The sequence below is a fragment of the Sciurus vulgaris genome (assembly GCF_902686455.1).
Source record: "Sciurus vulgaris genome assembly, chromosome: X".
Classification (NCBI taxonomy): Eukaryota; Metazoa; Chordata; class Mammalia; order Rodentia; family Sciuridae; genus Sciurus; species Sciurus vulgaris.
The window spans coordinates 86,422,984-86,447,903 of NC_136471.1; the positions used below are offsets into that span (position 1 = coordinate 86,422,984).

Consider the following 24,920-nt stretch of genomic DNA (forward strand, 5'->3'; position numbering starts at 1 on the left):
CTGTTCTTTTTTTGTTCTTGTTAATTGATAATGTGTTCATTATACAGTGACCTTCTTTTTATCTTATTACAGATTTTATGTTAAGGTTTATTTTGTCAAATATAACTAATTCATCTCACTTTTGATTTTCATTTGCTTAGATTATTTTCTATTCTTGTACTTTTTCATGTATGCATGTTGTTTCTTTTAAAGTGAGTTTCTTGTAGGCCACATATTGCTTGATCTTTTTTCCTTATCATTTGCCAGTCTTTATCTTTCAATTAGGTAGTTTAGTTGGTTTATATTCATGGTTATTATTCAAACATATGAATGTAATCCTATCATTTTGCTGATTTTTATAGTTTTTTTCAATATTCTTTGCTCTTTCCTTTATTTATTATTTATCTTTGCTGTTGATCATTTGCTGTATTGATGATATTTGGTTCTTTTCTATTTCTTTTTTATTTACCTCGTTCTCTATTGGGATTTATATTTTCATTATGGTAATTATCATTTTTCACATCTGCATATGGGACTCCCTTAAGCATCTTTTGGAAGCATGTTTTGGTGGTCATTGGTTTCTTGTAACTTTTTCTCCTTCTCTTGACAATTTTTGTTAAGTTCTTCATTTATGAAGGTTAGTCTTATTATTGGTAATATCATCTTGTTTGGCAGGTATTATTTTTTAGGAATTATAATGTGTCATTGTTTCTTCCTCACCTCTAGATAGTCTGCTGAGAAATCTTTTGTTAGTCAGAAGGGGTTACCTTTAAATGCAACTTGGTATATTTCTCTTGTGTACTTTATAATTATTTCTTTCTCCTGTAATTTTGGCAGTATAAGTATGGTGTTCCATGGTAATCATCTTCTCTGTTCATGTCTATTTGTTGTCCTACAAACTTCCTTTATATGGATGTCACACCTTTTACAATACTATGCAAGTTTTCTGCAATTATTTTATTAAATAAAATTTTTATTACCTTAGCCTTCTCGTTTATGGGTATTCCAACAATGTAGATATTTATTTAATAAATATCTCAAAGATTCTGAATACTCCTTTCATATTTTTATTTTTAATATTTGTCTGAATGGAATATATCAAAAGGCCTGTCTTCAAGTCCAAATAGTCTTTCTTTTCCTTGATCTTGTCTGTTTTTGTGGAATTCACCTATATTTTTAATTTTATTTATTGAGCTGTCCCTTTCTTTTCATTCATTTGTTTGTTTTGTAATCTGTCTTTGCTGAAGTTCTTTTCCATACTCTATACTATCTTCCTAATTTCATTTAACAGTTTTTCTGCACTGTCTTGGACCTCATTCTGCTTTTTATAATCAGTCATTTAAGTTATTTATCAGGCCCTTTGTTCATTTTGTTCTTTTGTAATCAATTATTAGATAGTTTCTCTGTATTTTGGAGATGTCATATTTCCTTGTCCTCTCCACTAAATTATTCCTACACTGATGTGGATCTAATAAGTCATATATTTCTTCCACATTTGGAGGTGTCCCTATTTCTGGGTGGCTTTCTTCAGAAGTTGTTTTCTATGGTGTTTGTTTGTTATGCAATGTTAGCTTTGATTCTAGCTGGATACTGTATGTTAGTCTCCCTCTAGCTTCTTTGACTATGGTTTGTGAATTTGAGCACTGTACATACCATTTCAAATCACAAGATCACACTTTCTGCAGATATCACAAGAGTAGAAATACTCTAGAAATTCTGGTAGGTGATGTTTAGAACACAATGTGTGGAGTGCTCTCTGTGGGGCTACACTTGCAATGGGGAGTGGTGACCCCTATCAGATGATATTAATTTTCTTAGGAACTATGATGCTAATAGCTTCTAGGAAGGGCCTCTGGCAGTGGCAGCATTAATGTTGGTGAGGGACATAAGAACATATCCTACAACAAATCAATGGTATGGAATTAGATGTTGCATTGTGGGAAGTTTTAGTGGGAAACACAGTAACCTCTCTGTGTTTCCTACAATTTTTCTCGTAGCAGTGCAAGGTTTGATAAAGTACATGGATATATAGTGATGGAGACTGTGGGGGGGGGGGTGACAGCAAGAACCATGAACCATGGTATTCTTGTCTTCTGCTATAGTGTTAATGTCTACCTTAGAATGGGACTTTGACCCTAGCTAGTTGGAGTTGAACTAGGTCCTCCATCAGCTGTGCATACCCTTGTCAGAGAGAAGGTGTCATTTCACTGGCCAGTCTTCTTCAGCTGTAGTGCCCACCTAGGAGTAAGCAGAATTGGGATACACCTTGTGCTGGTAAAAGTTTAACTGGGCCCCTCTGTGTATGCCCAGGAGTGGGGAAACCAGTTACTGGAGCCAGAGTTTCTGGAGGAACCCTCAACATGCCTCTGATTGTGGGACAGCATCAGGAAATATGTGGTTCCTCCAACCCTCTCAATAACAGATACCTGACCACAGTACAGGAGGGAGCAGAATTGTGAACTGCATGGTTGCCTGTCTTCAGTCTCTGTAGTGGTGTGAATTCATATGTGGCCAGCCACACCCTGGTTCTTAAAGGATCCAGGTTATTCCAGTTCCCAAGAGAGATGTCCTCTGTTCCCTTCTTTCACCACATTCATTCCTGTAGTGTAAGGCCCCTAGTTGGCATGAGTCAGTGTTAATTTCCTGAGCCAAGTTGAGGTTATGAACGAATTACTCACTAAGCTAGTGCAATTTAATCTCTGTGTGGTCTCAGAGAAAGGAATAAGTAGGAATTTCTTACCTCTAAAGCAGTCCATCTTCAGACAATTACTACCCTTTCTAAGATGGCTGTGGCTAGAAAACTTTTGGCATTTGATGGGGCACAATGGGAAATCCTCTCAGTGTCTTTGGTTTTCAACAATATGACTCACATGTACACACATGAAATTCATGATGTGGATTTGTTAGAGTTTTTACTGCTTCAGGTTCCTTGAGCTTCATGGTTACATATACTCATGTAATTTCTAAAAATGTGTGAAGTTTTTTGCAATTTCTTCAAATGTTCTTTCTGTTACTATCTTTCTTTTCCAAGACTCCCATTAACTTTAGTATGCTTGTATATGTCCCACATAATTCTTTAGGCTCTGTTTACTTCATTTGTTTCTCTTTCTGTTCCACTCCCAGGATAATCTCAAGTGTACTATGTTCCAGTATTTTGATTGTTATTCTATCTGCTCCATTTTGATGTTGAACCACTTGTGACCATTTCATTTCTGATTTTATGGTTTTCAACTTCAGAATGTCTGATTTTCATAATTCCTGTATTTTTATCAATATTCTCCACTTGTTAAGATATCCTTCTCTTGGCTTCATCTTCTTTGAGTTCATTTAAGATGGTTGATTAAAAATTTTTGCCTAGTAAGTCCAATACCTTGTTTTTTTTTGTTTGTTTGTTTTTTGGTACTGGGGATTGAACTCAGGGGCACTCGACCACTGAGCCACATTCTCAGCCCTATTTTGTATTTCATTTAGAGACAGGGTCTCTCTGAGTTGCTTAGTGCCTCACTTTTGCTGAGCCTGGCTTTGAACTCGTGATCCTCTTGCCTCAGCCTCACAATCCCTCAGCCTGGGATTACAGGCATGTGCCATGGTGCCCGGCTTACTTTGGCATTTTTAAGGATACCTCTTTATGAATTTCTTTCTTGTGAATAAGTCAAATATTACTATTATACCTAATATTTTTATGATCACTGTATATAGAATAATGTGGAATTTTGGTATTTTAGATTATACTCATTTCTGAGGTTTATAGTTGCTTTTTGCAATAGGTTGTTATGATGTATTTTATTATTTTTTATGAAGTCTGAATCCATTGTCATTTGTGGCCATCGAAGATTTTGTTCCTTTATCTTAGTGGTTTAATCATAATCTTATGTGCCTGGCACCTGTGAAAGATTAAAAAAGAAGATAATTAGAAATATTATTCTTGTCTCTACTGATTCGCTGTGTGGAGACTTTTTTTTTTTCAATTCTTAAGCAGGCTATTGCTCTGCTCTGTTTAACATTCACTTCCCATTTGCAAATCCAACCATAGACAAAAAATTTCTGAGCATACCACCCATCCTAGATGTGGCTATCATTTTTATTTTGTGGTCTATGCAGGAGTTTTTAAAAGTATTTATTCCTTCATGTATATTCTTTTGAGACCTTTTCCTTCCGAGGTCTCTCAATTATTTGTTCCATGCTCTGCAGCTTCTTGCAGGCTGTTTTTTTTTCCCCAGAAGCTGAATCTACAAGCACTTTTGGCAAACCTTCCTGTGTATATGTCCCTTGATTTTTCTCTTACGTGGGTGAAATAAATAGTAGTCCTAGTACTTGTCCTTGAGGATATTTCCAAGTACATTGAAACCTACAAGCATAATGTTTTGAGAATAAGGTCATATTGTTCTTTCTGGCACTAGTCATATGCACCAGGAATCATGACTAGTGTCTTCATGGCTGCTACTGATATAGGATTTTGATGATGAGCAGCAGGCAATTTAAAATGTCATAGAATTCTCTGACCATAAAATAACTGCTTCTTTCTTCAACAGATCTTTCCTTGATTGTCCTAAGTTCTTGAATCAATTCCATATTCCTTTATAAGCTAATTATGATCACTTATTCAACCTCATTAGTTCCTTTTGGGGAGGCACATAGCCCTAAAGTTTCTTATTTTACCATTTTAATTGACATCACATCTTAATATTTTATATTTAATAGATTTTAATTAAATGAGTATTAACCTTTATATGTTAGGTTTGTTGCAACTGTTTTGCAAGATTTTAAACTTAATTTTGATTCTTTTCATATTGTATTTTCTTTACTTGCTTATATATCTTTCTTATTGTATAAAACTCCTTTTGATGTAAAATGGTGAAATTCAGAAGCCTTATATATCTGAAGAGAAGGAAAACAGAGTAAAGTGTCTTTTCCCTTTACTTTCTGCAGCCCAGTGTTTCAGAAATCAAAACTGGCTACCTTTCCATCATGTGAATCCTTTTATCATGTGAATCCCAGAGAGATGCCTTTTGATCAGCAATGTGACAGGTTTCCCTATGATGAGAGCAAATGGAAATTTCTAGGGACCAGTTACAGTTGGGTATGAAATCTAGGTTGCACTTAGATTATGGTATGCAGCATTATTCAACCTCATTCGTGATTGGTCTAGACAAATTGGACATTTTTCAAATGTGGTGATAGTAAACAGAAACCATAAATTAGGGCAGCAGAATGGTATTGTACATGTAACATGTGACTGGGAGTTTTTAGATGTCCAAGCTAGGTAAACTTAGGAAAGGCAAGTCATTTAACTTTTTTTTTCTCATTTATAAAAGGAAGACATTAAGACTGATATGTATCTTATTTATATTCCATCACTTTTGTTAGAATTCAGTGTGATAACATTTGCTAATATGTCTTACAAATTAAAGTACTTCACAAATTGTAGGGATTCATTTACAATAGTCTCTTTGACAAAAATGTCTTGGTCTATAGGAGGCAGTCTTTTCCATAAATAATTGTACTCAAATTACTATAAACTTATATCCAGAATTCCAGTTACTAATGTGATTACTAATGAAGTATATCACTAGGAGACTTCCAACTTTTCAAATGTATGTAACACTTTTATCTACTGAACTAGTATGTGTCTGTAGGCCATTATGGATCTTCCTCAACCCACAGTTTCTTCTTTCTATGGCTGATGTGGAATAACCTTTCTTTCACTTATTTCACACACACACACACACACATTTTTTGGGTACCTACTACGTATTGAGCATTAGCCTAGTTGCTGAGGATATATTGGTGAACAAGACAGTCTTCATTGAACTTACATTCTAGTATGGTAGATTAACGAAAAATAAATACAACAATAATGACAAATAAATATAATATTATCTAGTAGTTAAGTGTTATGGAGGAAAATTGAGAAGAACAGTATTATAATTTCACATATGGTGGTCTGCAAGGCCTCTCTGTGAGTGCTTTGTCTTTGGGATGCTGGTGTTTATTACAAGAACCCAAATGTACAGTTCTTTCTGATGTCTTTCACTGTTGCTGATTTTCACTTCTTGCCCCCTCAGGCAAAATCCTGGGCCAATGTAAGTAATAGAAGCTTGTGGATTTGGTATCGAGAAATCTTCAACCTGTAAAAAAGTGGCAGTGAAGATGTTAAAAGATAATATTTGTACAGCTTTGGGGGCCGTTGAGGAGCATCTACAGGTATATTTTGGGGGCAGGTGGAAAACTGGACTGTAAAATACATGAATTGGAAGTAGTAAAGGTGGTAAATAAATCCATCTTCTACCATCATTTCATCTTCATATTAAAAGAAAATATATCAGCCATTTAAGTATGAGCCAGTCATCATGGAAGCTAGTATGACAGCCTGTTAATCTCCTTCTGGGTACAATAACTTAAATGCAGAAGTAAAGACTTGACATTTTTAATTGCTGGTGATATCAATATGAATCCTCAATGGTATTTGGCTACTGGAATCTAAACATGGTCTTTCACTGTATCAGTGGAAGTAGATAGTATCATATATACTTGAATAGAAATTGAAGTGAATTCTCCACTGGTCATAATGCATTAATTATATCTGTTTCTAGCTGTGAATAGACAAACATGTGTCTAAATGTTTGAATACTAGCCAGTCCATACCTGATTCCACATTCCCACTTAAGGCAATATTCAGAACAGTCTGGGCCAATTTACTCATTACCTCTTACAGGAGAGTAACTGAGAAAATGCTACCACATAAAGGATTATCTTCTAAGAGTGTCTCATTCAAAATGAAAAATTGAAGTTATTGAGGCTAATAGTGCATAAAGCTCAGAGTGGAGGCAAACTAGCACATGCTAAGGTATTATTTGTTTAAAATATAAAAAGGACAACAAAACGACATGTGAGTGGTTGTGTTCTAGTCTTTTCTGCCAGGATTTCTTTTTTTTTATTTTTTATTTTTACAGACTGCATTTTGATTCATTGTCAGGATTTCTTACTAGGAAGTTGTATTTCATATGCTCCACTATTACTCTCAGGGACAAATATATATATATATATATATATATATATATATATATATATATATATATATGTGTGTGTGTGTGTGTGTGTGTGTGTGTGTGTGTGTGTGTGTATCTCCTTTTATATGATTATTATGTTTATCTCAAACAGATTGTGCAACTTCTAACGAGTGTAAGGCTGTCATGTCAGAGCAGAAGATCCTCATTCATTTGGTCACCATCTCAATGTGGTCAACTTACTAAGCGCCTGCACTAAACCTGGAGGTAAGAAGAGTTCCATAGCTTGACAGACCTGTTTTCTAAAGGTCATATACTCAGAAGCAAGGTAGGCTCTGATTTAGACAGGATTACCTGAACTGCATGTGAGATTCTTATTACATATGGACTTATCACACTTTGCAGAACCTCCAGAGTTCATGTTCTCTGCCCCTTACTCTAGGGAAGACTATACAATACAGAAAGAAATTGAGTTTATGTCTAAGATTCCTGCCAGCTCAACATTCTATCGGATCTTGTACACAATATTTGGAGATAAGATATTTGGGTGCCAAGGAAATTTGAAAATCTGTTCAGGCCAGGGTACTCCCTAGCCTTCTTGAGTCATCCATCTTACCTTCAGTGCCCTTACTACCATAGTCTAAGGAGGGTCACCCAGTTATCAACAAGCATATTTCCATGCCCTGTACATTTACACATTTCTTCCCTATGCTAAATCTATAACATTTTTTTGTTCCCCTATGACAATTCTACTGGACTGTCCTTTCATTTGCCTTTATTTCAAACAGCATTTCTTAAGCACCCTCTAATTTTATGTGAAACATTAAGCTAGGGCCTTATGGATGTAAGTGGATAGTGGTACTTCTGAAATGAACCTGAATTAAATATACCTCAAGGTAAACATAATCTGTGGTGTGGGTAAGTACAAATAAACTTGAAAACCATGAACAATCTGCAAAAAAATTTGTTCATTGAATGAACCCTTTAGAAATGAATTTTATCAATATAACAATGGTTGGGGAGGGACAATAGTATATAAGATGGGAAAGGTAACATGTAGTTACTAAATGCCTGAAATATCCAGCCAGTTGTGTTCACATTTGCCTTGGTCATTGGAGTGTAAACTGTTCTACTAATTCTTGTAGTTTTCATATTATACACCTCAGGGAACTTCACAGGTAAGCTCAGCAGGATTATTAACCTTATTTTCCCCTATTCATCAAACTTTCCTTTAATCTTTCAACAGTCATCATGTTTTGAGGATCAGTCACCATTGTATCCAGCTCCAGTTATCGGTCAACTAGTTTACAACTAAATTTAATGAAATTTTAGAATATTTCATGATCAATAGTTTATCAAGATCAGGGTAGCCCAAGAGGTGGCAAACCTTCACTGTCTTTCATGAAAAGATGGCTATAGATATTACTTTTAGCAGATTATTTGATGATCATAGTAGAATTCTGCAAATATGGAAACCTAGCCAATTTTTTAAGAGGGAAGAGAGGAGATTTTATTGTTTCCAAGGTAGGTTTCTGCAACTGAACCCCACACTCAAATCCAAGTTTTGAGTCTTCTCTGGAGATTTTCTAATGATACATAGAAAGAGAGAGGAGGGGATATCAGAGGCCAAGGAATGATTAATCAGGGATAATAGTGCATACATTCATGCGTCCAATAAAGATTTGAACTCAATGACATCTGAAATCACTTCCACCAATGGTCTTCTGAAACTGATAACTCAGCATTCTGACATTGGCTGAAATTATATCTTCTTGTGTGTCCTTCTCTTATACTGTGATGCCCAGATTAGTGAGTTATGCCAAGATTCAATTATACCCTTAGTCATTCTTAGACATGCCTCTGAGTTATCTATTACTTTGAAATATTGGATGAGCCCCTATATGTTGGAAAGTTTCCACCTCTAAGGAAATAGTCAAAGACATACCTCACTCATGTATCTCATGTTAGCACTTTTCTATTGTCCCCAGATAAACATGCTGCCACTGTCCTTGTCTTCCTAGAGAAAAGTTGATTATCTCCCCTTCTCAAAGTACTGCAAAGTGTTCCATCTGAACATTAGGTTGTGCTTTATTTTGAAAGGTTTATGATATGATATTGGATATTAATTAAGAAAATAACTTCTAGAATCCATTCATCTGACTGAGAACTCTGAAATTAGCTAGCAATTTATTATTTTTATCAATAAGTTCCACCTCAGTCTAATTTTATTAATGGGAAAGGAAGTAATTTGAAAACAGAGTTGGCTGTTTTGTATTTGCCCAATTTTTGAGCCCAGGAATATAATAATTTGACACCCTTTGAACTACCAGTGGTTATTTTTCAAGCATTGTGAAACTATTTCAAGTATAAACAGCTATTAGACCTGTACAGAGTAGCAAAAGAATTAGAAATTGAACTCCTTCCTCCCACCTATTCTCATTTTACCCAACATTCCAGGTAGAACTGACAGACTTAGGCATTGACTGTGAGTGACATTTCTCTTGTTCTACCTATTACATTAAGTACTACTTCTAATCTTCCATAGGTGGTTGTTCTTTTATTGTGTTGTTGTTAATAAATAGACCTTCATGTGTAGCATCTACCTGGCTTATAAGAATGAAGGAACTTTCACTCTCCTGAGAATTCTCCCATCTGTGTCTTATTACTTGTTCTACTCTTCAACCTTGAAGAAGTCACATCTCTTTTATACGTCTGTTTCCCTTCTTGATAAATGGTGGGACAGCTAGGTCTGGAATCATTATAAAGGATGTTCTAATCATATTTGGGGATGACAAAACATCAGAAAGAGCAGAAGGAATTTCTTTGAACTTTGCATGTTTTGAGAAAAATGTGGAGGAGGGCAAACAAGCAATGTGTGGGGAATATATATGATAATTATACACATTGATTATAAAAATCCAGGTCTATTGTCACCACTAATCATGGGTATTTACTGGAAATTCCCAAACTTTGCCTCTAAAACATATCAACATTCTCTCTTGTACTCAGAAGAGACAAGGAAATACAGACCTAGTCTGTCTTTCAAAAAATCTTTCAAAAGAACATTCAAGGTATGAGCTGTTAAATCAATGGAGAAACCATTTTAGATTGTTTCTTCACAAGGATTTGAATTCATTACTTGAAAACACATAGGATATCTTTGTGGAGTAAGTCATATCAAGGCCTGTTGTCAAAATTTTCCCTTGTTCTCCAAGGTTTCATGGAAGCAAGGTGTCTCTCCTCTACCCTATGATTATCCCTATCCAGGATTTGGGGACATTCTTCAACTCTTGGGCATCTATAGCATTTTCTGTTCTTCCTTAGACTCAGATACCTCTTCAAGCACCCTCTTATATTGGAGAATCTGATCTGCTATAGCTTCCAAGTAGCCAAAGGAAAGGAGCTCCTTGCTTCCAGAAAAGTGAGAATCCATTTTTCTTCTTTCTTCACTTCCATTGATTGAGGAAGCAAGGGAGTTGGATTACCATGACCACAATGTCCATGGTAGCTAGTTTGTTCTGTAGTCTTACTTTATACTTGTGTTCTAATTTTCTCTTTCCCTAACTAGTTTTTGAAAAATATGCATGTGTATATACACCATTGAGACAGATACTCATCTGTCTTCCTAAAAACAGTTTTTGGGGACTTACTTTCAAACTAATTTAGAAGATGGCTGGAATATTTAGACCTGTGAATTGTGCATGTTATTTTATATTGGAACCAAATTTATTCAGCAAATATCTGGTGATTATAATGTTCTTTATGCTAAAAGCTGAGATTCAGACATGAAAGTTCCAGTTCTCCTTTCTCAGAATCCTGTAAGAAGGACATCCTACATATAACATATCAGGATGTTGTCTAGGATAAAAATATGAAATAGGTGCTTTGTGATTACTCAGGAGTCCTAGAGTATCTGTGAAGGTTTCTCAGAGAAAGTTATATTTCTGCAGTATCATGAAGAAATGAAAATTTTAAGGTATGTAAGATTAATGGAGGTGAATATGGCAGGAAGAGGATATAGCTGAACACAGAGCTTGACATAGGCTGTGAAAGGCTTTGAATGCAATGCCAAGAGATATGAACTTAGATGGTTTCAAGTTACTGCAAATACAGCTTTTTAAGCAGGAGTTTGACGTGATCAGATTTGTTTTTTAGGAATTAAATTTTGATGGCCAGATTTGGTGATGGACTAGTCCATGAGGCAAGAATGAAAGCAGACAGAACAGTTAAGAGACCATTGAAGTTATCCAAATGGGAGAAAAGAAGATACTTTGTAACCTAGGGCACTAGCAGTGGAATGCAGTGGGAGGAACTAGATCTTTACTAAGGTAATATAGTCATTCCAAGTTCAAAGAGCAAAATATTTAAGAGTAAAACAGGAGTTAGCATTCCAGTGTAGTGGAGATTCTACCCACTCTGCCAAATTTCCAAATGTATCAATTCATCTATCTTAACAAATTTTAGTGTAAGGTACTTTGTTTTCTGGGACTTGGCACATCTGAGAAACTTTCTTTCTCTGGTCCCCCATTTCTTTTCAACTCCCTGCTCAATTTCCACTTTTTTTTGGAACATCTTTTAATCTGCACTATCCTGGGAACCAGCAGCACTAAGAGCTACCCTCTTTTCCTTTTTAGTTCATTCATTGAGACTTGGCTGCTCGGAACATCCTTCTAGCTGGTAACAATGTTGTAAAGATCTGTGACTTTAGTTTGGCCAGAGATATCTACAAAGACCTTAACTATGTCTGGAAAGGATATGTAAGTTCAAAGTTCCCTGGCACAAAGCACCAGGCAAAGGCTCCTGGCTCCAATGGGGTTATGGTCCCTATTCTCATGGTTTTCTCCTATCTTTATTTATTTAGACAAAACTCCCACTTAAGTGGATGGCACCTGAAGCCATTTTTGACAAGGTGTATATGACCCAGAGTGATGTGTGGTCCTTTGGTTTCCTACTTTGGGAAATATTTTCTCTGGGTAAGTGAATCAGTTTCTGAGCAACCCTCTTCATTTGCAGTTTACAGCTGCTGCTGCAGCAGAGCTCTTATAGACCAGGTAACATAGTACACAATCCCAGAGTTTAAAAGGTCTAAAGCTGTGGGTGCAATGAAATCATGCAGAAAAATCTTGTGTCCAAGAGCCATTAAAAGCTATCTCATAATTTTATTGTATCTCCATTTATTCAATAAGGATTTATTGAAAAATTTCTATGTGTCAGGCATTCTAAGTGCTGGGGATCCAGTAGTAAACAAAGCAGATGATAGTTCTTGACACTATGGGACTTACATTCTTGTCAGAAGAGACTGACAAAAAGAAATGAGTAAGTACATATGGAAAATATTCAATGATATTGGCTTCTATGAGATAAAATTGAAAACTAGGAAGTAAGATAGGAATTTGGGTATTGGGCAAAATTTTGTATTTAGGGTAGGCCTCACAGGAACATAAATATTTCAACAGAGGCCTGAAGAACTCATGTCGTAAGCTGCAAAACTGTGGAAAAAGTAATTCTGTGTAAGAGAAATATCATATGTAGAGATTCTGAGTTTAGAGTGTGCCCAATGGGTTTGAGGGCCAAGCAGGACATGTTATGAATGAGCAAAAGTGAGAATATTGCAGTGTGATGTGACATTAGGGAGAGAGGAGGGTATACAGATCAGACAGTGTTTCGATAGCAAAAAATGTTAAGTAAATTTTCAAACATTTTGCCAAGTGCCAGGATTTGATTCCAACCTATCTGACTCCCAAACTCTCATAGATACTGACAGTCTTGCCTGTACTGCAAATGGTACACCTAAGACTAAAACCAGTCCTCTTGATTTCTGGTCCTACATTCCTAATACTAGGAATAAAAACTTAAACACACAGCACAGAAATGGTCTTTTATAAGGCTTTTAAGAACACAAAATATCTTTCTATCTGTTTTGTACCTGGAAAAAGATTATCTTCCCATGACTCTAAATCAAAATCCTTTCTGTGATGCAGGGGAATTTTTTTAAAGTCATCCACGCATGCATTTTAGGAAATCAGGTAAACCAAACTCACAAAGTAGGCATTTAATTAAAGATTTGTGTTACTGAATATAGAGAAGAATTCAAATGTTTAGACCATTGAGATCTAATATAATGGAAGACATTTTTCTTGTCCACCAGAGCCTGCTTTTGTCCTTATCTCCTTTCTTGGTCTAGACAATTTTTTGTTTTTTTCCCTTTTTTATTTTTTAGTACCAAAGATTGAACCCAGGGGTGCTTAAGCACAGCTCTTTTTATTTTTTATTTTGTTTTTGAGATAGGGTCTCATTAAGTTGCTTAGGGCCTTGCTGAATTGCCAAAGTTGGCTTTGTACATATGATCCTCTTGCCCAGGCTCCTGAGCCATGGAGATCACAGACGTGTGCCACAATGCCTGAATTTGTTTAGACTATTGAGGTGTTTTAGAGACAGGAGAAGAAAATATGTTTGACCAACCACTTCCACTTTTACTGCTAAGCATTGCAAAATTCCTTCCACCAATTCCAAAAATCTCCAAATGGTCAGTATATTCACAGCAATGACTCCATTCCTGGTACTGATTTCTGTATTAGTCATGGTTCCCTAGAGGAACAAAATCAACAGGAAGTATGATTATAAAAAGGGGATTTATTAGATTGGCTTATACATCCAGAAGCTTGATAGTCCATAATGGTTGTCTGCAGTCTGAAGAGCTTCAAGAACTATGAACTGGGTATAGGCTGAGGAGTGGGATAGCTGGATCAAATGGTGGGTCCATTCCAAGTATTCTGAGGAATCTCCACACTGCTTTCCAGAGTGGCTGCACTAATTTGCAACCCCATCAGCAATGTATGAGTGTACCATTTTCCCCACATCCTCGCCAACACCTATTGTTGCTTGTACTCTTCATAATCGCCATTCTAATTGGGGTGAGATGGAATCTTAGGGTAGTTTTGATTTGCATTTCTCTTATTACCCAGCCATAAAGAATAATAAAATTATGGCATTTGCAGGCAAATGGATGAAACTGGAGAATATCATGCTAAGTGAGATAAGCTAATCTCAAAATCCAAAGGAAGAATGATCTTGCTGATAAGCAGATGATGACACATAATGGGGGGGAGAGGGTAAGAATGGAGGAAGGAGGGACTGTATAGAGGGCAAAGAGGGGTGGGAGGGGTAGGAGGGTAGGGAAAAAATAACAGAGTGAATCAAACAACATTACCCTATGTAAATGTATGATTACACAAATGGTACGCCTTTACTCATTGTACAAACAGAGAATCAACATGTATCCCATTTGTTTACAATAAAAATAAATTTAAAAAAAGAACTATGAACTGTACAGTCCAAGATACTGACACCTCAAAACAAGAGTGATCAACAATGCTACCCCAGTCCAAGACTGAAAACTTCTGGAAAATCTCTGGAGAATCACTGGCAAAGTTCACCTTGGAAGAGTGAAGGAGCAAGAGTCTGATATCTTCAGGTGATCACAGCAGCAATCAAGAACCCATTCATCTATTTGCCTCCAAATGCCATAATTTTATTATTCGTTTTGACTGAGTAATATTCCATTGTATATATATACCACAGTTTCTTTATCCATTCATCAATTGAAGGGCATCTAGGTTTGTTCCACAATCTGGCTATTGTGAATTGAGCAGCTATGAATTTCATGTACAAACAGAGAAACAAGATGTATCCCATTTGTTTACAGTACAAACAGAGAAACAACATGTATCCCATTTGTTTACAATAAAAAATAAATAAATAAAAATAAATAAATAAATAAATTGAAAAAATAATATTCTAGAAGAATTCAATTCACAGCAATGACTCCATTCCTGGTACTGATTTCTGTATTAGTCATGGTTCCCTAGAGGAACAAAATCAACAGGAAGTATGATTATAAAAAGGGGATTTATTAGATTGGCTAATAATTCAAGAAGATTCAAGCTTAATGACCAATTTCAGTGGGAGTTCAGAAGACTAGAATGCCCATAGGACTGTGGACAGTGAAGACAGAGTTCAAGAGGATTCAGAAAAGGAGGACTCTACTGGAATTTGGAGTAGAGGTCATTTGTGTTATGTTTTGGCTGAGAAGTTGTCTGCATTTTGCCCTTGTCCTGAGACTTTCTGTTAAACTGATTTAAAATCTGGCAGAAGAAATGTCTAGGCAACATAGCATTCAGGTGGTGGCATGGATATTGCTGGTAGCTTTCAGACAAATTTATGGTAATAATCAGGAGCAGAAAGCAGAGCAGAAATATTTGAAAAACTTGGACTTAAAAGGCAGGAGTAAAACTGGGGCCAAGGAATTTGCAGGTGTTAAAGACATTAGCCCCACTAAGAAATACTAAAGACTTTGCCAAGAGATAATGAGAAATATGACTTGAGGGCATCTCAGTAGCTGGCAAGACCACACTCATCTCAGACTTGAAGAAGTAAAGGTAAAAATTTTCTTGAGAATAGACCAGTGGGGTGCCCTTCTTGCATAAGGGCCTAGGAAGTTTTTACAAAATGTTCAGCCACACAGACACTCAGAGACTGCTGCAAACAGGGTCCCTGGAGCTTGGTTGCTGCTTGAGAAGGTGGCAGACCTTGGCATCAACATTGTGGTGCTGGCTCTGCAGAAATGCAGGATGCTGGAGTTACTGGGTAATGGAGGCTTCCACCAAGATTTTGAAGGAAGGCCCGGGAGATCAATCAAGGTGCAGTCGTGTCAGAGTCCCTGTGAGCAGCCCCTGAGAATGCAAAGCATGGAGATGTGAGGAGGAACCCAAAACTGCAGTGGAGACTCCCCAGATTAAGAAATGTCAGTAATGTGGGAAATTGTCCCAGGAATGCTGAAGAAATTGAGCAGGGACAAGCTCTTTGGAGACAGCATCATAATGCCAGATACAGAACTACAGGACTTTTTTGCCTAGCTGGATTTCAGTCTTGCTTTGGTCTTATCCCTTTTTTCTATGCCCCTATTTTTCTGAATGGAAATATTTACTTTGTACCATTATATATTAGATACTTATAAATTGCTTTTAATTTTATAGGAGCTCACAATGCAAGATTGCTTTGAGTCTCAGAGAAGACTTTGGGCTTGAATTTTGAGGAATCTCAGAACTGTTGAGACTATGGGGACTCCTGGGAATGGACTAAATGTATTTTGCAGTGTCAGATGAGTGTGAGCTTTTGAGGGCCAAGGGCAGAATATTATGTTTTGAATGTGAGGTGTCCCCCCAAAACTCATATGTGAGACAATGCAAGAAGGTTCAGAGAAGAAATGATTGAATTATGAAAGCTTTAACACAATCAGTGAAACAATCACCTGATGGGAATAATTGAGTTGTAATTGAAGGCAGGCAGGGTGTGGCTTGCAGAGGTATGGCATTAGGGGTATAAATTTGGGGTATGTATTTGTATCTGGCAAGTGGAGTCTCTCTCTCTCTCTCTCTCTCTCTCTCTCTCTCTCTCTCTCTCTCTCTCTCCTTCCTGATCATCACGTGAGCTGCTTCACTTTACCATATTCTGGCTGCAGGTTGTTCTGCTTTCCCTGGATATCTGAGGAATAAAGCCGGCTATCAATGGACTGAGACCTCTGACACAGCCCTCAAATGAACTTTTCCTGCTCTACAATTGTTCTGGTTTGCTCTTTTATCACAGCAGTGGAAAAACTGACTAAAACAATTCTAGTACTTCTGAAGTGGGAAATGGTTGTAGTATCAAAATAGGCTAAATCATTATTGTTAAAAATTTGAATTGCTATTATACTACATAGGGCATGAAAATAAAAGACAAGGAGAAAGTAAAAGAAAATCAGAATGAAAGAAAAATATTAGGAATGAGAGAAGAGAGGAAATAGAAGAAAAGTCAAGTAGATGGTAGAAAACTGAGTATATAGAAATAAAAAAGAAGAAAAGATATAATGTATAAATATAATGAATATATTACTTCAAACAACCAGTCCCCCCAAAAGAGGATAAAAGAAAAAGCAAACAAAACAAGAACAAAAATAACAACACAACAAAAACAATAGGTAAAATGAAAAATAAAGAAAATAATTCTAAGCAACAAAATGAACAAAGAAACATGAACAAAGAAAAAATGGGGGAGAGAGACAAAAGCAGGAAAACAATGCAAGAGAAAAGTGAGACAGAGACTGTAGGATAGAATAAAAAGAAAAATATAGAATGAATAAGGGCAATTAATACACCACAGTATTTTAAATTAATGAGGCATGATGGCTCCTGCCTAGAATACCGGTCACATGAGAGGTTGGACCAGGAGGATCATAGGATAGAGGGTCAACTTGTATCTGATACCAGAAGAATACCAGGCCCATAGGTGAGTTCTCCTTTTATCATCTAACAGATTCAATCTCCTTGTAGATCTTAGAGTACCAGAAAGCTATACATGAAACTTCCAATATGACACTAAGCAATCAGTTTTCATGCTGCAGTAGTCCCCCATTGATGAACTTGTATTCACTGGCATGTAGACCTTTTCTGGAGTTATTAGGCTTACCAAGTAACTGCAACATCTTTGGCGCAAAAAAGAAATTACTAGGAAGTCAATACTAACAATTTTTATGTCCTTGGTTTTTAAGCAATAATAGTTAAATTTGTACTTCCTAGTGTTCTTTTACTTATCTAGCTTTCACTCTAAAGCTAAGCCCAATGCTTACCACACTGAAAGTCTAGGCAATAGATTGTACATATGTAATGTCACTTTTGATGATAATTGCTGAACTTACAACATCAGAATAAAGAAATATATGGTTTCTATGTGTTTAATCTTCAATTAACATCATGATGTGTCTTTTATTTACTTAAAAATAGGATAAAAAAGAAATATGTACTTATTAAATGTTTTAGAAGCTTATTTCCTTAGAGTTATAATTTAATTCAACAAACATTTGTTGTGTGACTTTCACATTAACCCCCCTGTAGGATAAAATAATTTTAAACTCTTCCCTATCATCTAGGACTTAAGGTAATTTGGAAAAAAGTACATCAATTAATTCTAATGCATAGTAGGCTCTGACAAGCCCTATAAAAGAGGTCCAGGTAAAATGCAAAGAGAAAATATGGAGGATGAGGTGAGTTTCTACTTCTTGGGGAAAAGTGACGTCTGAAAAGTCTCTAAAAAATGAACAAGGAGGGGGCTGGGAAGATAGTTCATTTGGTAGAGTGTTTGCCTTACAAGCACAAGGCCTTGAGTTCAATCCCCAGCACCACACACAGAAAAAAGAACAAGTGGAACTTGACCCTTAAGGATAAGAAGAAATATATGAAGTTTGGAGAGGAGGTTCCTGGAAAAGGTAAAGAGTAAAGAATTTCAGGAAGAAAGAGTATAAGCAAAAGCAGAAAGTAGAATGATGGTTAGGTGGTAGATTTTTTTAAAAGATATTTGCCTAACTGAACATTGTAATCTAAGACATAGATCTTGGGGAGGAACAGACCAATTATTAATAATCAGATAATACAAAGATATATACCTGTTCAAAGTGAACCTGAAGATAAGGCCAGTGCTATATACAAAATACATTTCATGGCATAAATACCAAAAGGTTATGTTTTTGCTCTTTCAGGTAACACCCAATGCATATCTAAAATGAATGATTTATTTTGCAGAGACTCCTAACATCTTCCACAGAGTGAATAGAAAATTGACGGTTTTATCTTTTCTGCTCTAATATGTTTCTGAGATTACAGCAAGTTTACTCAGAAAACTCTGTTATGTATTATTTTAACCTTTCCACCTAGATCAGGCAAATAAGGAAATTAATTACATATTTATAATATTAAGATACTTATATTCTTAGCATGTCTTCATTAAGGAAGCATGTATTACTGAAAGCTATTGTGAATTCATGAAATATAAAAAATATTTTTTCTTTTGTGAATTGCATTGGTTTTCATGCTTCAGAAAATAATTATCATATCATATGAAATTAATTATTTCAGCTATTGATAATGAATACTGGTCCCATGGATATGAAGTTCTAATTTTACTCCAGTCTCCCAGGGTTTGTTACACACAGGTTGGAAATAATTGTGCCTTGATGATGACACATGCTTATACCTATGATACCTAAAATATAACAAGAGCAAATTTCACCAAATAAGACATTTCAGGAAATAATAGAGAAGTAACCAAAAATAACAGTATGTTACAGGCTGCCTTGAATTAGTTAACTGATCAGGCTTCTGTTCTTTTAGCATTATTCTAGAAAGAAACTTGAAGCTAGCTGATTGATTTGATTTCTCCTTATCTCCAAGTGTATTCAATTTGATAATCTATGATATTTTATTTGCATGAGTCCTGATTTCATCTTTGGCTTTTCTTTGTAACTTCTGATTTATATTACTTACTGTTAACCACCAGAAACAGTTTTTTGGAAATTTTCATGGTATACAAATGACCACATTACCTTGAATTTCCAAATATTTATTTAAATAAAATTTTGGCAATATTGATACCACCTTTAATCTCAAAGACCTAGAAAATGTATTTTAAAGTTTCAGTTTTTACTGACTATATAAGATATCAGTAATGATTTTAGAAACCATGTACTGAATTAAGTGCACAAACTTGTGCTTTGATGCTTTTTAATCTGTTTAGCTACTTTAAACATGATTCAAATTTGGAGAATGTACTTTGTTTAACCATCACCCATAAATTATTTTGTAAATAAGTTTTCATTTTCTCAACTTGAAAATCACTGTCAGACCTTCTTTCTCTGTTGGATTTCCAGACCACCAGGACTATATTTCTCAATTTGGAGGGATACTTCCACACACTGACTAGAATTCTGCTCCTTTGTTTTTCTTTAGGCCTTAGTGATAGGAGCATAGCAGGTTAAAAAGTGTTGTGACAACAGCCTTAACAGACTTCAAATAACTGGAGTTATGGCTGAATTCATCAACTAAAAGCACTAAATTAATGTGAAGTCAAAAATGGAAATTCATCATCAGTTATTGAAAACACTTACCTATCAGATTTTCAGTGCAATTTTGATTTGAGTTTTCTGGGTAAATAGTTTCTGTCAGGTCTTCAAACAGAGATATCAGCCAAGACTGGAAAACTGGGTGAAAGTACTGTGTCTCATGTTCCACATAGATACTGAACCGTTTGCCCATTCTGAGTCCTCTTTAGGTCTTTTACACATAAGGTCTTTATAGATTGCTTATTCTATGGGAAAAATATGTGTCTTTTCTTCCATTCCAGGTGCTTCACCATACCCAGGAATGTAAATAGATGAGGACTTCTACCGTCAACTTAAGGAGGGAACAAGAATGAGATCCCCTGAATATCCCACGCCTGAAATGTAAGTTTTGCAAATAGTCACCAGACTAAATTAATTTGGTATGAAAGGATCAACATAAGCACAGCAGATTATAAATATCAACCTAAAAAAAATCTTGTTGAATGTCAAGATTTTCTTTTGCTCTCTCAGAGTATATAGTTATAATTTAAAGGGGACTACAAAGTAGATGATTAAAATATCATTTGCATATGCATACAGTGAAATATTCATCACATTTGTTTTATGAAACATTCATGAATTACATAAAACCACGACACTGGCTAGTTCCTTTCTAGGAACAGATTTCATACCCAGATGTTTATGTTTTAGCTGTTAAATAAAAAATTGCAGCCCAGAAGTGTGAGTTCCCCAAAAAGCCTCTATTGGATACTGAAAGAAGATGTGGCCACATGAATCAAAACAAACTGGAGTTAAAGTCTTAGAATCTCTCAATGGCTCAATAAATAAATATGTATAACTTAAATAGGTGGTAATTAAATGTATCACATGAGGCTATGTCCATGTATGAATGAATATACCATAAAGCCCCTTGTATAATTATAATGTATTAATTAAAAAAATAATAATGATAGAAGGGAGATAGAGTTGAGCCAGTGAATTTTGATAAGAGAGGGATATTGAAGATGCTGGGGAATTATGTAGATATTTGGAGACAAAGGGTCCTGCTGAGAATGAGTGATGATGATGTCTGCCCCAGTTCAGACATCAGAGACCAGGCTTGGAAGGCACAGATCTAATTTTACTTAGGATTGTACAAGACATATATAGGCACATTATCCAATCGGGTTAACATGCTTGTTAAAACATAACAGAACCAACCTATAGGTAAGTGATTCATTGTCCTAATGTAAACAAACCAGATATGCCTAAGTTATTCTGCCCAGCAACAAGTCTGAGACAAAGGACTGGGGAAAGGGCAGGCTCTAGCACACAGCATGAGGTGAGGCAGCACAAGCTCACATCACAGCTTCCTGGGATGCTTGATGAGTGAGGCTTCCCCTCAGCTTGTAGCTTAGTCTCAGCAACTGCAAAAACCTTCAGTCCATGGCAAGTTTTTACCATTTCCTCAGTTTCTCTGTTCAGGCTTTTTGGCTTATTTAGACCATGGTGTCAGCAACTGCTATCAGATAAATCTGAGGAATGTTCCCTACAGAATGAGATTGATCAAATTATGTGTATGTACAAATATGGCATAATGAATAGAAATCTTCTGTGTAACTAAAACACCATTATAATTTAAAAGTTGTTATTCATTATAATTAAAAAGAGATTCTAAAAGCAAATTGAAATACCCATCACCCCAGAAAGATGTGCAGATATATAAAATACTTTTACATTGAAGAGTGATTACAGCATGAAATTGAAACCATGACTTAGCTGATGGCTTATTGGTCAAAACCATTGGAAAGTGTAGTTTGGGATTCCAGTGTTGGCACTAAAATATATAAAACAGGCAGTTTTCACACCATTTCTCAAGGATGAGTAATGGTACTTGAAGACAAAAATAGATCCTGAGGAGGGCCCAAAGTCCAAGAGAATTTGTTGACAATTAACTTTATAAAAATGCAATGGTCTCACCATTCATACAACTCTTGTACTGCCAAAGGAGTGACAGACCTAAATGCTACCTCCATCTCTTAAACCTAAATATAATTTATCCTTTACATGTATTTATGAATACAGAGCTGAAACAAGTGGGAATGATGGACATATAGAGATAAAGAACATGTATGGGTTAGGCAGGCTTTATCAGTAACTTTAAGGCTACAACAGAGAATGTGCTTGGGGTGTATTTGTGAAGACAAGTCTTAATGGATCACCCATATAAAAAGTTATCAAAGAAATAGAATTGGTGGACGTAGACTACTTTAACATTTCCCCCAATCAACAGCTACCAGACCATGCTTGATTGCTGGCATAGTGAATACACACAAAGACCCAACTTCTCTGACTTGGTCAGATATCTTGGAGATCTCCTTGAGGCCAATGTTCAACAGGTATGCATTACTTCCTTCATTCACTTATTCAGTATCTTTATACTGTTGCCTAATGAAACAGTTTCAGGAGTTGTGAACACTACAGAATTGGACCATGCTTTTATTTAGTCATCATGTAGTTAATACTCTTGATTGTGGAAAAGTAAGATAATAATATAATACGATTAGATAAGTGAAATAGGAAAAATAAGAGGAAAAATAACACCTGCAGAGGATACACATGATTAGGGATAGTGCCAGTCCTTTATTAAAATACTCATTGGACTTTTGGGCATGGCAGTGTGTTGCTATAGTCAAAAGTATTCACAAGGCTGAGGCAGGTGGATTACTAGGATCCACAAATACAAGACTAGGCTGTGTAGCAAAGCAAGACCCTCTCTCAATGAATTACTAAACAAGCAAGAAAGCCAAACAATCTAGGAATACCCTTAATTAGGGAAGTGAAAGACCTCTGCAATAAAAGATAAAAATTACTGAAGAAAGAAATTGAAGAAGACACTAAGAGATGAAAAGATCTCCCATGTTTATGGACTGGAAAAATTATTGTTAAAATGTCTATACCACCCAAATCAATCTACAGGTTCAACGAAATTGGGATAACAATACCATTCTTCATAACACTGGAAAAAACACTCAAAAATTTATGTGGAAGCATAAAAGGTTACAAACTGCCCAAACAATCCTGAGCAAAAACAGTGGAAGAATCACAATACCAAATTTCAAATTATACTGATTCATTGTAACAAAACAAGTATGGTATTGTCATGAAAATAGACACATACACCAACGTAATTGAAGACCAAGGAATAAACCCACACATCTGAAACCACTGGATTCTCAGAAAATGAGTCAATATATTATTCAAAAAGACAGCCTCTTCAGTAAAGAGTGATAGGATATTTGAACTGATAGCACAGAATATTTAAACTAGACTCCTATCACTTATGCTATACAAAAATCAACTGACTTTACAAAAATCAAATAAAAATAAACCAAAGTGGCTCAAATACCTTAATGCAAATCTTGAAACTTTGAAACAACTAGAGGAAAACATGGGAGAAACAATGCAGAATACAGGTATAGGCAATGATTTCCTAGACAGGACTCAAATAGCTCAGGAAATAATAGCAAGAAATGACAGGTGGTAATACATCAAATTAAAAAGCTTCTTAACAACCAAGGAAATAGTCAATAGACTGAAGTTAAAACCTGAATAATGTGAGGGAATCTTTGCTAGATAGTCATCTGACAGAGTATTAAAATTCAGAATATACTAAATTTCGAAAAAAATTAACACCCCATACTCCAAGAAATACAATTAGTAATAGATGCTTGGAAAAGTAGATGCTTCTCAAAGAGGTACAAATGACCAAAGTTATAAGAAAAAAAGTTTAGCATCTTTAGCCATCAGCAAAATGCAAATCAAAACTACATTGAGATTAACTCCCACATAGTCAAAATGGATATTATCAAGAAAAAAGGTAACATGCTGCAAGGATGCAGGAAAAATAATCCTGCATATAATGTTGATACACAGCTTCCTTGGCAATAAATAGAATTAAGTAAAAATGAAAATAGAGCATCTAAAATGGATAAAACTGGACATCATGTGAAATGAAATAAGCCAGATACAGAAAGACAAATGTCACGCGTTCTCTCCCATATTTAAAAGAAATAAGTCAACCTGAAACTGGAAGAGTGATTATTAGGGAGAGATTAAGGTACCCAAAGTGGGAGGAGAAAATGAAAGGAGGAAAAGAAATGTGAATAATTATTATCAATGAACATTTAATACATGCATAGAATATAACAATGAGTCCCATTAACTTCAGCAGTCAATGTGTACATGATAATATGTATATATCTTGAACACCTAGTCTTTACCAGCTACCAGATTGGCCACTTAATATTTAAAGATAAAAAGACATTACTCACGAGCTTGAGGTATAAAAATTTTAGTAGAGGACCTAATAAGGAAACCAAGACTTGCAGTAGAGTATGATGAGTGTCAGAAAGAAAGAACGGAAGGAGACTTGAGAGATGGGAAGGCAATAACAATAACAATCAAAAATCCAAAAAGGAAATTAAGTGAAAATACATTTATGAAATTATGAGACAGAATAAAATGCTTATTTAGAAGGAAGAATATTGAAAACTGGAAAACTGGAAAACATTGTTCAAGGAAATTAAAGAAGATATATGTAAAATTGAAGACAATACTCAGTAACACTAAATGTACACATTTAGTGCAATTCCTCTGAAAATATACACTATTTTTTTTTGTTACTGTTGTTTTTTCAGAAGTAGAAGACCCATTCTAAGCCAGGTGCAGTGGCACACATCTGTAATCTCAACAACTCAGGAGGCTGAGGCAGGAGGTTCTTAAGTTCAAAGTCAGCCTTAGCAACTTATCAAGGCCCTAAACAAGTTATTGAGACCCTGTCTGAATCTATATTTGGAGGATCCAAAAGAATCCACCAGAAAACTTCTTGAACTAATGAATGAATTCAGCAAAGTAGCACGATATAAAATCAATATGCATTAATCTAATGCATTTCTATTCATAAGTGATGAATCCTCTGAAAGAGAAATTAGGAAATCCACTCCATTCACAATAGCCTCAAA

The 24,920-nt window shown here is 35.6% G+C and overlaps 1 long non-coding RNA gene and 1 pseudogene across 2 annotated transcripts in view; one reads left to right on the plus strand and one right to left on the minus strand.

Annotated features, from left to right (window-relative positions):
* Positions 1-24,920, minus strand: part of LOC306651493 — a 543,249-nt gene that overhangs the window by 451,540 nt on the left and 66,789 nt on the right. The window lies entirely within an intron of this gene.
* Positions 4,982-24,602, plus strand: LOC306651124 (vascular endothelial growth factor receptor kdr-like; annotated as a pseudogene). The gene is made up of 11 exons: positions 4,982-5,059; positions 6,045-6,148; positions 7,141-7,253; positions 8,422-8,510; positions 9,996-10,057; positions 10,311-10,407; positions 11,621-11,743; positions 11,848-11,959; positions 20,199-20,298; positions 22,190-22,295; positions 24,597-24,602. The product of its transcript is annotated as a vascular endothelial growth factor receptor kdr-like (transcript).